Consider the following 15,575-nt stretch of genomic DNA (forward strand, 5'->3'; position numbering starts at 1 on the left):
GTTCAAAGTCTGTTTCAGTAAAACTAAAGTGTATATATCCATATTATCTGCAGCTCCATGCTGTGATTCAACAATGTTTTCTCAAGCTCATTTGCACTTTCCTGCACCATTAAGACCTGCTGGCTTTCAAATATAAATCACGGAATAAAAGGTGCAGTAACTTTGGACTTAAAATGGAAGCCAAATAGGGTAAAGATCTTCTATGGAGGAAAAAAAAATAAAGATAATTTAAAAAGAAAAGCAGACATCAAGGAAGCAAAGAAACAAGCTGGACTAGACCCTAAGAAATATTTTCAATATTAAATTTCCTGTCAAATTTTGCTTTATCTCCTCCATGTTAAAAATCATTATTATGAAATTGCTTTTGAAGTTTAAAAAACTCATTTACATTCTCAAAACAAATGGATATTGCAGACAATTTTCTAGAAATTTCCATATTTTTGCCACATCTGCAAAATGGCTGAGAGCTGGTTTTACTGCTGGGGTTTTTTTAGCTTTTCCTCTCATTAACTCTGACAATTTGTGCTTGAAGAACTATCTTGACTAATTTTATTGTCTGTTTTTGATATGTTTACTAGACTAACTCCTTTTGCAACCCTTCAGCTCTCTGTTTCTCACTTGTCCAAGTCTGTTTCTCAAGATCTTCTTTTCCTATGTCCTTTTATTCTGCCATCTTTGTTTTCTGTTTTCACTGGGGGTAAAGACATTCTCGTGAAAAATGTGTTCTTTTTAATGAACTCTTCAGGTTTTGCAGGTGATTTGACAGAGACTTTCAAGAAAATAGGTGGGCTGAAGCTTGATCATCTACTGTAAAAAAAAAAAAAAAAATAGAATCCAGATCTTTACGATCATATTTTGTGTAAGAGAAGGTTTCAATGCAAAGGACTTTTCAAGAGTAACACAGTGCAAGCATAAGGTACTCATTTATCTCTGTGAGAAGGGTTTGCTTTGGGTGATGCGCGTTCCCAGTGGATCTGCACATATTCCGTAAGTCTGATGCATACAGAATATGTCAGATTGCCCACCAAGTCTGACATTGTTCCAGAGCTACAGAAGGATCAGCTACCTTGCAACCAGTCCAAAACTGAAGAAATCTCAAATGGGTAATGAGGTGGCACAGCCCTGGCCAAAACCTTGCAAGTTCAGACCACTTAGGGCAGAATACTGGACAAAAATGTAGCTGAAGAAGACAGGCTAGAAAGGAATGGACACAAAACCATCCAACTTTCCACCATACAGACTTTGTATTCCCAAGTCATTTTTTCTTGGAAATGACAGCTCTTTCTGAAATAAAAAAATAACAATGACAATAATAATAATAACAATAACTTAAAAATATTTGATACATGTTTATTTTGCAACCATATTAAAATGTATTCTTTTTCCATTCTTATTCCTAAGTAAAAGCAATGGCTCTCACAGAGATCACCAGAAAAGACTTTTGGCACAAAAGTTATTGAACTTCAGGATCTTTAAATGCAGCATTTCAGGTTTCAGAAATTGGACTTCGGTAACAAAATTAAAATTAATTCAAAAATCCTAACCAGTGCCACTAGCTGCAGTTATTTTCAGATGGTTTGTGGGCTATGTCTTGATACATACTGTTCTTGGTGTGTTTTCTTAACTCACTATGCTGGGTTTGGCATACCTTATGATGTCAACTGAGATATAAAAGCTAAGGAAATGAGGAAGAGGGACAGGCATTTGTTGTTTATAATGTGTGTCTGCTGATGAATCACTTCAGGTTTTGAAAGCCCTGCTTCCAAGGACATGGCTGGACATCACTGCTAATGAAAAGTAAAGAAGAAATTTTATTTTCTGCTTCACTTTAGCACACGCAAACTTTCACTTTTGCTTTAGTAAACTGCCTTATCTCAACCCACAGGTCATTTCCCATCTTATTCTCTCTCCCCTGTCCAGCTGAGAAGGGGAGTGACAGAGTAGCTTGGTGGACACCTGGCATCCAGCTGACATCAACCCACTACACACATAATCAGAATTTTGCTAAAAGCATAACTGACATTAAATCCATACTACATGACATCCAAATCTAAACTGAATTCCAGAAGAAAAAGTTGTGAATTTATTTTTTTATCTCACAGTTGTCACTAGGCCAAATTTCAAAAACCTACTCTAAATGAAGTTGTAAAGCTTTTCATAATTTAAAAAGTGTTTTAAAAATTTAAAAGCACACTAAGATGTGTTATTCCCACAAGCCACCATAAACTTGCTCTGCTGTCCCCTAGGTCTAAGTAGTTCTATTTGCAGCCCTACTGAAGAGGGGAGTAAGAATTATTCTTCAATCTTCGTAATAGTAATTAGAGTTTCCTCAAAGACTCTCAAAGAGATGTTGAGAAAAACTTCCTTTAGGAAATTTAACTACTTGTCATTTTTTAGATAAACCTGTGTTCTGACTGATTACAAAATGATAGTTTCTAGATTGAGTAGGAATGTATGCACACATTCTTCTTCCAGATAAAAAGCAGAGAAGAGAAAATGGCCATAATCTGCTGAAGTTACTTCTCATTGAGCTTGATCACGATTGTTGCTTTCCTAAGAAAGTGAATACCCTGTTAAAGCAAATCTCCTGTTACATGTCCAGATAAAGGAAAGCTCTATATATGGTAATGGTGTTCTGTTGTTTTCTTTCCTTTATCCCATACCATCACATGTGCTAGCTAACATTTAAAAACTACACAAACTGATAGTAACTTCCACTCCTATTTCCGTGTTTTCTATATGTCCACACACTGTATCTGTCCTATTCAAATAATTTTCATTGTTTTCAAGGACAAAGAGGATAAATGCTATTTTTTAATATCCTTTAATGTAATACTTCTATTACTGAATTGTTTTAAATTGATTGCATAGACAAAGTCCCTCGAGATCTACATTTTTTCACATTTAGTCTAGGGTTGTTGTTATCTTCAGTAGTCCTTGTTCAATTCTAGTCATAATTCTGACAAAACCATTACTTTGACTGATGCTTGATTTTGATAGCAACCCATCGTGTCATTTTATTACCAAAAATCTGCACTTTTTATTTCCTACCATTTCTCTAGTGATGTTCACTGACTTATTTCAGATGCCACAGCATTTTAAAACTGCCCAGAGGGATGAATTTCCTTCTTTTCAATTGCCTTTTTAAAAGAAAAAGAATTCAATATGGAATAACTCTTGTTAGATGAATGCATTTCATTTTCTAGTTTTTCCCTATGAAGTACAGCAAACAAGTGTATCATTTAAAGATGATTCTGAGAATCTTATAATTGTACCACTTAGATCCTAGAGATATAATTTATCATTATTCTGCTTGCAGTTGCCAAGTTGAACCCTTTTTTTAAATTTTATTTATGAAGTTTATTTGAATCATTGGCCCATGAATAAGACAAAATACATAATTTCGTATTTTTATCTTCACCATTATAAAAAATTATTAAGATTTTCTATTGATAGCTAATTATAGTACCTATTGTATTAAGAATGCACTTCCTAATTTAGATTAGTTTCTTAATACTAATAGTTCTCTAAAATTCTATTTAAATTAGAAACATTAATGTTGTTATGATGCTCTATCAGAAAACTTTCATAAAGTTTGTGTTTAAACACCTAAACCACTTTTTTTCCTCTTTGTTCACTTAGCTGTAACTATGCCTCTAGCATCCTGAGAAAAAATTCAGAAGGAAATGAGTGTACCAACAGCACAACAGAGATTCCAAAAATCTGAATCCAATTTCCACGTGATCAAACAGTCATACAACAGCAAGCCACTTAACCACTCTTTAAAAAAAAACCAAAACCAATAAATCTCTTTTGTCTGTGAAGTCTAGGATAAAAAGTCTGTGTCTTGTCCTGTGTACACAGAATGTAATCCTAATTTGGGTATATTCTATAAAATATTATCTTGACAATCTTTACAGGAAATAATAAGCAAACCCAGATGTTGTTATTACGGAATAGCATTTTCATGTGTCTTCTGATTTCTAATATGTTGATATTTAAATATTGATTTATATTTTTTCTCCTTTTAAGGGACAACTAATAGCCTGTTTATGCATCTATGGTCCTTTTTTTGCAGTGCCCTCAGGGAAATTATACTGGAAAGCACTGGTTTAGGGTTCTTGTCAAAGGAATTCCAAGAAAGATAACTCCAGTAAATAGTTTGAGGATATGAGTACTATAAGGAAGATCTTCAGCATGGGAAGAAGGTTGAAACCTCAGGTACACTTCCCAGTTACAAGCCCTCTAGTTCTGTAGATCCCTCCTTTGATAAAAGGAGAATTTTAAACTCCAGTAGGTTACACATGAAAAATATTCATGATCTAACAGTTCTTAATTAAATTTTGCATTATTACTACAGTCAGCAATGACCAGGAAAGTATAGTATGAACAGGAAAACTCTATTACTCCAATGGGCCAGCTGAAGTGCCTAATATAGAATTTATGTACCATTAGCCTTTCTTCAGCTATTTATATTTCCACCTACCTTGAAATTTTTATTTTAAGACTCCACTGCATGTGCTTATGACTTCTTTTTTTTTTAATTGCAGATTACCACTCAGAGTTTTCTACAGAACTATGCATTTTTCCCTTGATATTATTTTTCTGCAGGTAAGTGAAAAAAAATCAGTTACAATTTTAACAGAGCATAGGAGGTTTTTACATATAAACTCATATGACAGGACAGAAATAATCATTTTGGTGTGGAATCATTATATAACAGTTCAAACTGCTATTTCTGTCATTTACAAACTGTATTCTCTTTGCTAATGCCATTGATATGCTAGCAGATACATTTCTGCCTGAGAAGCATATTTAGGGGTGTAGGTCAGACTTCTATTACTCCTGGGCATAGATCCAAAACGTAACATAAGCTTTGCCTTCTGTAGTGCACTTACAACCACTTGCAGTTCTGTGGTGCAGCATTTTTTGTGGATATCATAAGTGTTCTCACCCTTGAGTAAGTGAATCACAAAATCATAGATTGGCTGAGGTTGTAAGGCACCTCTGGAGGTCATCTGGCAAAACACCCTGCTTAAAACAGGATTAGCTGGAGCTGTGTCCGGTTAGGTTTTGAATAACTTGAAGGACAGAGACTTCACATCTCTGTGCAATCTATTCCAGTGTTCTACCACCTTTACTGTATTTTCAGAATTATTTCAGAATTTCCTGTCATCTAATTTGTATCCATTTTTTCTCATTATGTTATGAGGTACCACCAAGAAGAGTCTGGCTTCAAAATCTTTACTTCTTCCTTCAAATAGTCTTTGCAAATTGCATAATGATAGTCCAGATAAAGTGCTGACTGCTAGAAGTCAAGAGCACACATTAGGTAAAAGATACCTTTGCACTTGTTCTGTTTCTGTTCTTCTTATCCTAAGTACCTCTGTCTGTTCTGGCCTCTGTCAGAGATGGAAGAACAAGGAGAGAATCTCTGTTCAATGGGATTTTTTTTTTTTTTTATAACTCTATATGCAAGCTACTCCAGGAAATAAAAATACTGCAGTGTTACAGATAAAAGCACTATCCACTGAAGTAAAATGGCTGGTTTCTAGTTATGCATTATAGAAACCAAGTGTTCTGTCTTCACAGAAAGAGTCTGATATTCCTAGGGAATTAAAGTACTTGGATTGGTGTTTTCATATTGAAAATCGATGAGACTTATCTACCTAAGTCATTTAAGATTCTTTACACATTTGGCCTGTCATTTTGACATTTAATTTTGAATAGTATGATGGTTTTGTTCAGTGGATTCAATATCTTCCGAAGTAGTGAGAACGAAGACAGAAATTATTATGTTTGAGAGATGCAACCCAAAACTTTTGTCTGAACCTGTCAAGTTTACAGCATTAGTCCCAAAGAGTCATGGATACAAGTTTTCTTTGGAGAAACATAGCTGAAAGGAGGGAGAGAAAATAACCCAAAGTCTGTCAAATTTATCTTTCAGATTATATTTTACCCTGATGAGTATAACGGTATCATGAAATAAATAACAATGTTTAAGTATGAATTAACTATACACAAAACATCAAAACTGTTTCTCTCAAAGATCAGGTGGAGAATGGATCAAATGAATATGTAGAACAGTTCTTCTTCTTGGCACATTATAATATGTATTTCAGCAGTATTAAGAGATTATTGATATTTTTTGCATCGGTGTAATTTTTACAATCCGATTTTCTGATTCACTGAATAATTTTTGTTTTTCCTAGTAAGACCCTTATAATAATTCTCTGACTTTAACTGGCATTCTTGCAAATCCACTTGTATCTTTCAATTGAAAAACTTTATTCTGTAATTTAGGGTTTATTTTTTAAATAATTTCTTTTGTCCTTTATTAGTTACCATTATATCATTTTTCTGTCTATTAAATGTTTCTTTCAGGCATAATACAAATGCAGTGTTGTAGCTTTGGTAAAATGCTGTGTGTTTGCTTTGCTGTTGAGAGTTATTTATCCAGCTAAAACAGTTTAATGGCCTCTGGTTACACCTTTTTTCACCTCAGGCTGTTTCATATTTATGTGATGCTGAGAATACATCTCTCTTTTGTAACCTGTATAATACATTTAAAGTACTATGTGTCCTTCCTGCTTCAAGAGCTAAAATAATCTGGGTAGTTTGCCTTGAAGTATGTTGGCCTGCCTTCAAGTTGATAACATGCACATTTACAGGGTAAGTTCCTGACATTTAAAGTAGTTTCTGTTATCCAATGTCCTTGTCCTTCATGATTAAATTTTGAAAGTCACATTTGTTTCATTTTTTCTGATGAAAAGTGTTATCAGCAAAATGAGATTGGTACACAACTTAAACATCTCTTTCTAGTACCCCTACAGGGATGTGATGGATGTCATTATGCAGATCCAAAATGTGCCTTCTCTGCAATTTTTCCTGATACTTCCACAGACTGCTATTAACAGAAAAATGTACTTTATAAATCCTGCTGGGTTCCCAATTACTAGGTAAAATCTAAGCTGTTTGAATTAATAACTCCAGTACTTTTTAATTAAGAAATGTAATCCTTCTCTATCAATAAGTTATTTTCCTATGCATATCTCTTTTCTTGTATATGGTTCATTTATCACTTTATTTAGCACTTTGTTATTTCTTTCTCCTTTTCTTTTTATTTATGGTTTTTATTGGACTGAAAAATACTCATGTTATGTTAATGTATTTTTCCATTTCTGTTTTACTTTCTCTCAGTAAAATCAACTGTTCCAATTTGCTATATATTTATAAAATTGAATGACTATTAAAGTAATATCTTCTCTGAAGCAAAAGTTGGTATCCAATTACTGTCATTTTCTTCAGCACTAACGTCAGATTTGCTGAGGTTCGTGTGATCTTGCTACTTTCTAATAATAAGAGAATTCTTTTTAAAGTGACATATAGATAAACAGTTAACCATGATGACCTTATTCATCACTAGCAGTACTTATCTCATAGTCACCTTGACTTCACTACGACTTCGTATATAATAAGCTAAGTAGGCTTAAATGCATCACAATTTGTCAGTCATACTGGATTTGGCATTCTGTACTGGAGCTAAAACAGCAACTGCTTTCTTTACCAGTCTGCAAAGTGAGCAAGCAGCTGTGTGGTACTTAGTGGCCAGCTGGGGTTAAACCACAATAGTCTTCAGCTAGGGATCAGAGTGTTTTGAGATATGTAGGTAGGTAACAATCTCTAGGCAAATGATTCAGGCTATGAATGTTAACATACAACATAGGTCAGGAAAATATATTTCTTGTTATTGCTTTGTAATAAATTAATACCAGAATACATCAAATACCAAACCGTATCTCCCAAGTGTTACACAGCTTTGGTGACTTGCATGAATCACTATGTGCTTTGTCTGATTTCTCTTTAAATTTATCTTCCTCTACACTTCTTCTAGGAAATAGGTGTTTCTGGCATTCTTAGAAAACCTAACTGATCCAATTTCTCATGTTTTTCTCCCTTTTCCCATCAGTATAACACCATGCTACTTTGTTTTTTGGTTTCTCCAAAAGATTTCTTAATGCTACTCTTCCTCCTTCTGATATTCTTCCTTAGGTTTTCATTCCAACTGGTGCATGTACATTTAAAATAATGTCATAACTTTGTGACTCTAACTCTACAAGTTCCCAAGTTAAAACAAAACAAACAGAAGACACATAATATATTCTGAACTCATCTGCCCCTCTTTCCCAAGTCACTATTTTACTGTGATATGACTTTTAGGATTAGATTCCTTCGACTAAATTCCTATTCTCTTCATCTCCTTAGAAGCAAGCAGTTAATAACAACACTTTTTTCCTGATAAAATTCCTGAATTCTTCATAAAACTTTCTAGCTTTATCCAAAATGTACATGAAAAACAATTAATCCTTATTCATGTAATTGTTAGCATTCTTGAAATATCAGGTCTTCCCTCCACCTTTCCTTCTCTACAGTAATTTTGGCGTAGATGATTATTAGGCCTTACATTAACTTCAGGTATTTTTACGTTGCAGGGCTGAGCAAAGAAAGATCTTAAATGAATCAGCCTCCCAGCATGATGCACTGTGAGATTATTTATCCCATGTTTATCTTAACAAAAGGAACTAGCTTTCTCTGACAAAACTAAACTCAAAACAAAACTAAAAGATACTTATAATGTTTTAAGTGCACTAGATTCTCCTCAGCATTTGTGTTTCACCCTGATCAGCACTAGAGCCTTCATCTTTAGCAATGCCTTCAGTATGAGGACACAATTGTAAAAAAAAGCGTGCTGTATCTTCAATAGACAAGCAAAACCTCAGATACAGACCCATTTTGTCCAGTTCTCAGACAAAAAGAAGAGGCTTGTTTTTCTAGTAACTAATTTTTTTTTTCTAAGGTGCTTCACAATGGAAAGTATGGTGCACAATTAAGTAAATTGCTGCCTTGTAACAAAAGTTGATTGAATATACATGTTCATGAAAAGACAAACAAATTCATAGTTGCACACAGAAAGGGACAGACATATGCAATGTATCAGGTTCAAACTTAACCCAAATCAAAGGTTTTCCAGCTTTATTTAGTGTCATTGATTATTTTTAGTACTACACTTAACCCCATGTACATTGGAGAAACAACACAAAAAAATGCAAAATTGATTTTAAAAAAATCATCTTACTTGTGAATTATACATGCTTCTTGTGCAATGTCCCAAAAGTGTCTACATTAATCCCATACAAAAATGACTAATTAGAACAAATTTGATAAGCAGCCAGTTATCTACATTAAACATATGTTACCATTCTTTGTAAAAATAAACTTATTATTTCTAAATGAAATCAGAACCATTAGATCAGAAAGGCTTACTGAAATACAACTTTCTACATTACTAAGCAAAATTGGAGATTTCTATTTCAGAAGGGAGCCCACATATAATTTCAAAATAAATGACAGTAATAGATATAATTAGCACTATAAAGTGTTCAAGAGTCTTGAGGAAATTAGTATGTTGAGTTTGAATGGACAAGATTACTTCTTAGGTATTGCAAATAGGTATTAAGTATATTAACATTTAAACAGGCTTACAGAGAAATAGATAGTATAAGAAGCAACACTCTGGGAAATGAATCTAAATAGATTGTAAAACTCTACATGATTAAAGACTGCTTCAAACTGGGTTTCTTCCCTGGACCTTTACACAGTTGTGAAACATTATGTTTCACTGAAAGATCTGTAAGGCAGGACTCAGTGACATTGCTGTTAAATGGATTTTTATATAGAACTCATTATGTGTGACAGAAATAGTTTGGCAGCCTAAAAAAGGGGGACTTTGTTCACCACTTTGCATTATTCTTTGTGGCTGCTAGGTTTTAGATATCTCCAAACTTTAGTGATTTCCATGGAAAATTTCACTATTTCACTAAAATTTGTGTTGTCACAATTCGTGGCTAGTGATTCAATATTTGTCCAGCCAATTTGTGGGAATATTTGCCAACTTAAGCTTTCCAGTAAGAGAGAAGAAGAACAAAAACCCACCCAAAAATAACCAAAGCTGAATGATTTTCAGTGTGTGCTTTGATGGAAACAACTAAACCCCTAATATCTGAATATTCCATGAGCATGTATGCAGATCAGATTAGCATTTGGAAAAAAGACCTTAACCTTGCTATTCATTCTTTTGTGCAACTTTTTAAAGAAACTTTTGTGATTCTTAATTTTTTTTTTCTACAGTGATTGAACAGTACTTCTAGAAAAGCCCAAGTGTTTAAAGCTTGTGAATATCTAGGAACGGGCTACATGGGGTTTTGATATAAGTTTTTCAAGAGGTATTTTGGACTATATGAATGTACTGATTGCTTGAATATTTACTTCCTCATGTATTTAGCCCATGTACTTTGATTTCAGACTTCTGCCTTAATAAAAATTTAGTTCCTGTTTTATTTCCAGGCCTTTATGAACAAAATCCATTACAACATATCATATTTACTTCTACATATTTTCATGATTGTTTACAGAACTTTGAGCAAGATTATTTGGTGAGAGACAGCCATATGCTTTCATTTGACACATATTTTGCACACATTGCAAATATTTCCCAGGATGGATTTACATTATCTCACTTTAAAGGGTCTTGGTACAATTGTGCCACTTAGTTCCTTTAAAGCACCTCCTTCATTAGTTATTTAGTTCGTTAATTTTGCATAGCAAAATATGGTAGCAGGATTTATAGCAATTGAGATTAGCTGCCCTGATTCCAATTTAGTTTGCTATAAAACAAAGCATGTAAAATTACACACAGGCAAATTATGGTTATTGTTATTCCTCTAAGTTTATAGATATTGGTTTGTTCTTTTTGTAACTCTAGACACACTGAAAACCAGTGCGCTCTTCTATGAATTATGGCCTGTTTCCATGATACAGAATTACCCTATTTATTAATTCTTTAATTTTAGTAACAGATTTTTTTTTTTGGCTGGACATACTTATCGGTAATAACCTAATCACAGTGGATCTACACCTCCTATTTTCCTAAGTTTCTTAAAAGCATAGTGCAGTATCATCCTCCAGTAAAACATAGCGCTCACTTACTATTCAGTGTTTTAACTGACAGAAAATTAAGTTTTTCCTTATAAAATGGGAAAAGTTTTATTTTGCATTTTTCATCAGAGCAGGGGCAGGGTGGGGGAAGCATTTCTGAAGTGAATTTTATGAATCAAATGAAAGGACTAATTTTTTTTCTGTTGAGATGCCCTTTAAAGCATAGAAGATTTGCCCTCATAATAGGCATAGTTTGGGCATTAGTGTTGAAATTCTCACATTTGGGTCAAACTGGAATATCTCACTGCCTAAATTAACAGCAAGAAGTCTCCCAAGGCTGAGTCCTCTTCTGGTAGTGTCAGTGCCAGTAAAAAAATCTTCCTGTTCCTCTGTCTCCAGCTGCTAGTTACTGTCTTTCCCCCATGGGTTACTTCTCCCTAATGTATTCTAAAAACTGTTTCACCACAACCCATCTCAGTCTGAGATGCTAATGAAGATCTATTGTTTAAGTTAAACTAGGTAATTTTGCCTGAAGGTTAGGGATCCTTTGTCTTCTCCCCAAGTGTATGATTTACACTTTATACCAGTAACCTATATCTCACCTCTGCTTACTAGGTAATCATCCTCAGGATTTCACTTCTGACTCTATGGATATTTTGACTCATTTATCTACTGTGTTCTCCAGTTTTTCTCATCAAAATTTTCAGTAGAACTTGGCACTTCTGTGCCTGTTTTAAAAAAACTGAATTAAATTGGTCCCCAGACTAATCACTGAGAAACTTTGATACCAAGAGCATAGTTTTGATCTGTTTCATTTTTCTCTCCCATTCATTGAAATTGTCAGAGTTGTAACTGCATGCCTGTATACTTGCTGGACCAGCCACACAGCTACAGTGTTTTCCCAGTCTCAACATATGCTTGGTTTTTAATGAACGCTGTATTTGTTTTGCAATTGTTATTCTAATGAATAAATTAACCTGTTAATACACCAGTTGACACTTATTTACATTTCATACAGAGTTCTTATGACAGACCTTCTTTTGCAATTAAACTAAGGTCAAAGACACAACTTGTGCATAGTTGCTAACACAATAGCAATAACTAAGTCCAAGCCCTCAGAGAATCCTCTGAGGATCTAAGCTCTTGTTCCTAATTCAATCTTCAACCAACAATTGAAACTGTAGGATTAGAAAATGAATTTCAGAGCAATTACCTTTGAGAAACTGTTACAATAAAAGACTGGTGAATAGAAGTCTCAGAAGTATCAGCGAATTTTGCTCTTTCTGCAATTTGACTGAAATGTATTAAATAATAATCTCTGTATATTGAGAGATGAACAATTGGAATGATACTCTTCTAAAGTAGTCATGTTAGAAATGAGAAGTCTTTAGAAACCCCTTGACAGTGACAATTTTGGTGGACTAACATAAATACAATAAAGCTTCGCTGTTAATTTAAATATTACTTCTTTCTATTCTTTGCTGATTAAAGAAGACTAAGAAATTTGCATAACTTTAGTGACTACTATTAAGTCATCATCACTAGAAGAACCAACAGTTATTAGGAGCTACTTATTATTACAGAGAGCAGAATCCAGCAATAGCCATAAGCCAACAGTCCTGCTGCAGTTACTTTATAAAGAGTAGACATACAATACTTGAGAACATATTCTTATAATAGATTAATCTAGATGTGCACTAGTTGATTTGACAGAATAATTTGTTTAGGAACATTTGTACCACTGGAAGATTATTATTTCTTAAGTGTTCTCTAAGTCTCTGTGTGTTCAAGTATGTTACTCAAGAGACAAATAAAATATTCTTTGTTTGGCCTGGCTGAATATTGTTTAAATTTTAAATTGATATTTAGCCTGACTAGGAATGGACTCCACTGGCACTGTAAATGTAAAATTTTTTACTTCCAATTACTATAGCAATGATCATCTTCTAAATTATTAAAAGGAAGTATAAATCCGATACACAAAATGTATGGGGTTTTTCCAATGCAGTAGGATTTTTTTATTCTTCTAAATAGAGCACCTCTTAAGACATCAGTACTGCGAAAGTAACTGGAGGGATACTTCAGAAAGCCAACCATCAGTCTTCTCTCGTGCCTTGCACAGGCTCAATATCCTTGAAATTGCCACTCTGTGGCTGTCTAATCTCAAACCAACCTAAGCCAAATAAATCCCTGTATTTCCAATAAAAAGTCTTCATCCATAGATTTACTTGGGACCTTACTAATCCAGTGGTCCTCTAAGTGAGAAGAATTCCCTAGCTACATGAAATCTGTGTTTCTTTTCATGTTATTTTATTAACGGGTTCCAAAAATCATGAAAAAGCAAATTGCATATTTGATTCACCAAATAAGACTACCACTTTTTTAACAGCTATTTACTAGTCAAGATAAATTAAATGTCCAAAACACATTGCAGATGATGTTTAGCATATTATCGTATACTGTAAGAGGAAACACTAAGGTTTTTCAAGGAATCAATAACTTGAACTCCCATACCCTCTCTTGCTGATACAACTCCCTGGGTACTACTTCACCTACATCTTTGGTGAGGACTAATCCAGCATGACAGTTCTAGATACATAGAATATAGATGTAGAATCATAGAATAATTAAGGTTGGAAAAGACCTCTAACATCATCCACTCCAACCCGTAACCTAACTTTGCCATATTTACCTTGTCTCCAATCTAAACCTCCCCTAGTACAATGGAATCTGTTTCCTTTCTCTCTGCTACCGGTTACCTGGGAGAAAAGACCAACCCTCACCTCACTACAACCTCCTTTCATTTGTAGAGAGCAATAAGGTCTCCCTTGAGCCTACCTTTCTCAAACTAAACAACTCCAGATCCCCCAGCTCTCCTCAGACTTGTGTTCCAGGCCCTCACTAGCTTTATTGCTTTTCTCTGGACACACTCCAGCACCTTAAAGTCTTTTCTGAGGGGTCCAGAATTGGACACAGTACTCAAGGTGCAGCCTAACCACTGCTGAGTCCAGTGGGATGATCACTGCCCTAATTCTGCTGGTAACACTTTTTCTGATAAAAGCCAGGATGCCGTTGACCTTCTTGGCCACCTGGGCATGCTGCTGGCTCGCGTTCAGCCAGTTGTCTGACAGAACTCCCAGGTGCTTTTCTGCCAGGCAGCTTTGCAGCCGCTCCTCTCCAAGCCTGTAGTGCTTCATAGTGTTGTTGAGATCCAAGTGCAGAACTCAGTACTTCATCTAGTTGAACCTCACACAGCTGGTGCGGCATAAATCAATCCTGTTCAGATCCCTCTGCAGAGCTTCTCTACCCTCTACCAGATCAACACTCTGCCAGCCTGGAGTCATCCACAAACTGACTGAGGGTGCACTAAATCCCCTTGTCCAGGTTGTCAGTGAAGATATTAAACAGGATTGGCCCCAACACTGTGCCCTGGAAAACACCACTCATGACCAGCTGCCAGCTGGATGTAATTCCATTCGCCACCACTCTCTGGGCCCAGCCATCCAGACAGTTTTTAAGCCAGCTTCAAGTGCACCTGTTCAAGCCATGGGAAGCCAGTTTCTCCAGGAGAAGGCTGTAGGATGCCTATAAAATAGGCATAAAATGTACTTTAATAGGGCATTTGTAATCCATCTTCCTGTCCAATGCAGAACTAACACAACTAAAAAGTCTGCTATTCTAATAAATCAAGCCTGCAAATGAGAGGGACTCAATTGTGGATAATAACACGTGAAAGAGAATAGTGGCATAGTACAAAGTAACAAAAGTCAGTGTCATGACACCATGGAAGTTGCCCATCTTCAGTTGTGCAAAACTACCTAGAGATTCTAGCAAAAACCTGCTGTGTGTAATGACATTATACAGGCAGTTCTCACTATCTTGGAGCCTCAATGAGCTACGAGTTGTACTTAGATGCTAAAGAAATACCCTGTTTGTTTTTTTTTTAAATTTAAATTTTACTCAGCCTTTTATTTTCCCTTGAATATATTCACTAAAGATAAACCATTAAATATTCAAGTTCATGATTCTATGAAAATACTTTTTCACTGAAGACCGTATTTCTTCATTGAAATCAATTATTACATGAGCTCAGACTGATATTATTGAACCTTCCCTTTGCTTTCAGAAAGGTTTCATTCTGTTAATTAAATCATTAATAATTTTTATCCAAATTTCAGTTGACGGATTTATATTTTAATGAAATAACATCACCTTTTTTCTTAACCTTATATTAAAAAAAGGAAAATATTGTATGTAATTCTTTTAATTGCTACAGATTGTATTAAGCAACACTTTTTCAGTTAACATAAAAAACCAAAAACAAAACACCCAAAAGCAACAAACAAACAAAAACAAACAAAAATAAAAACAAAAAACAAACCTAGGTGCCAGCTAACAAATTACAGTTAATTAACAAAAGTCAGTCTCTGAGAATACTCAGAATATGGGCAGTCTTTTTTTCTTACACAATGTGACTGCAGACTCTAAAATTGTTATATTTGACATGACTGACTAAACTAACAGGTATAAATGTCCACCAATATAAGAAAAGTAGGATCAAAAGGTTTGGAAAAGAAAAA

Source organism: Empidonax traillii, unplaced genomic scaffold, assembly GCF_003031625.1.
Source record: "Empidonax traillii isolate 1590-97213 ecotype Southwest subspecies unplaced genomic scaffold, ASM303162v1 scaffold240:size1935192, whole genome shotgun sequence".
Taxonomy (NCBI): Eukaryota; Metazoa; Chordata; class Aves; order Passeriformes; family Tyrannidae; genus Empidonax; species Empidonax traillii.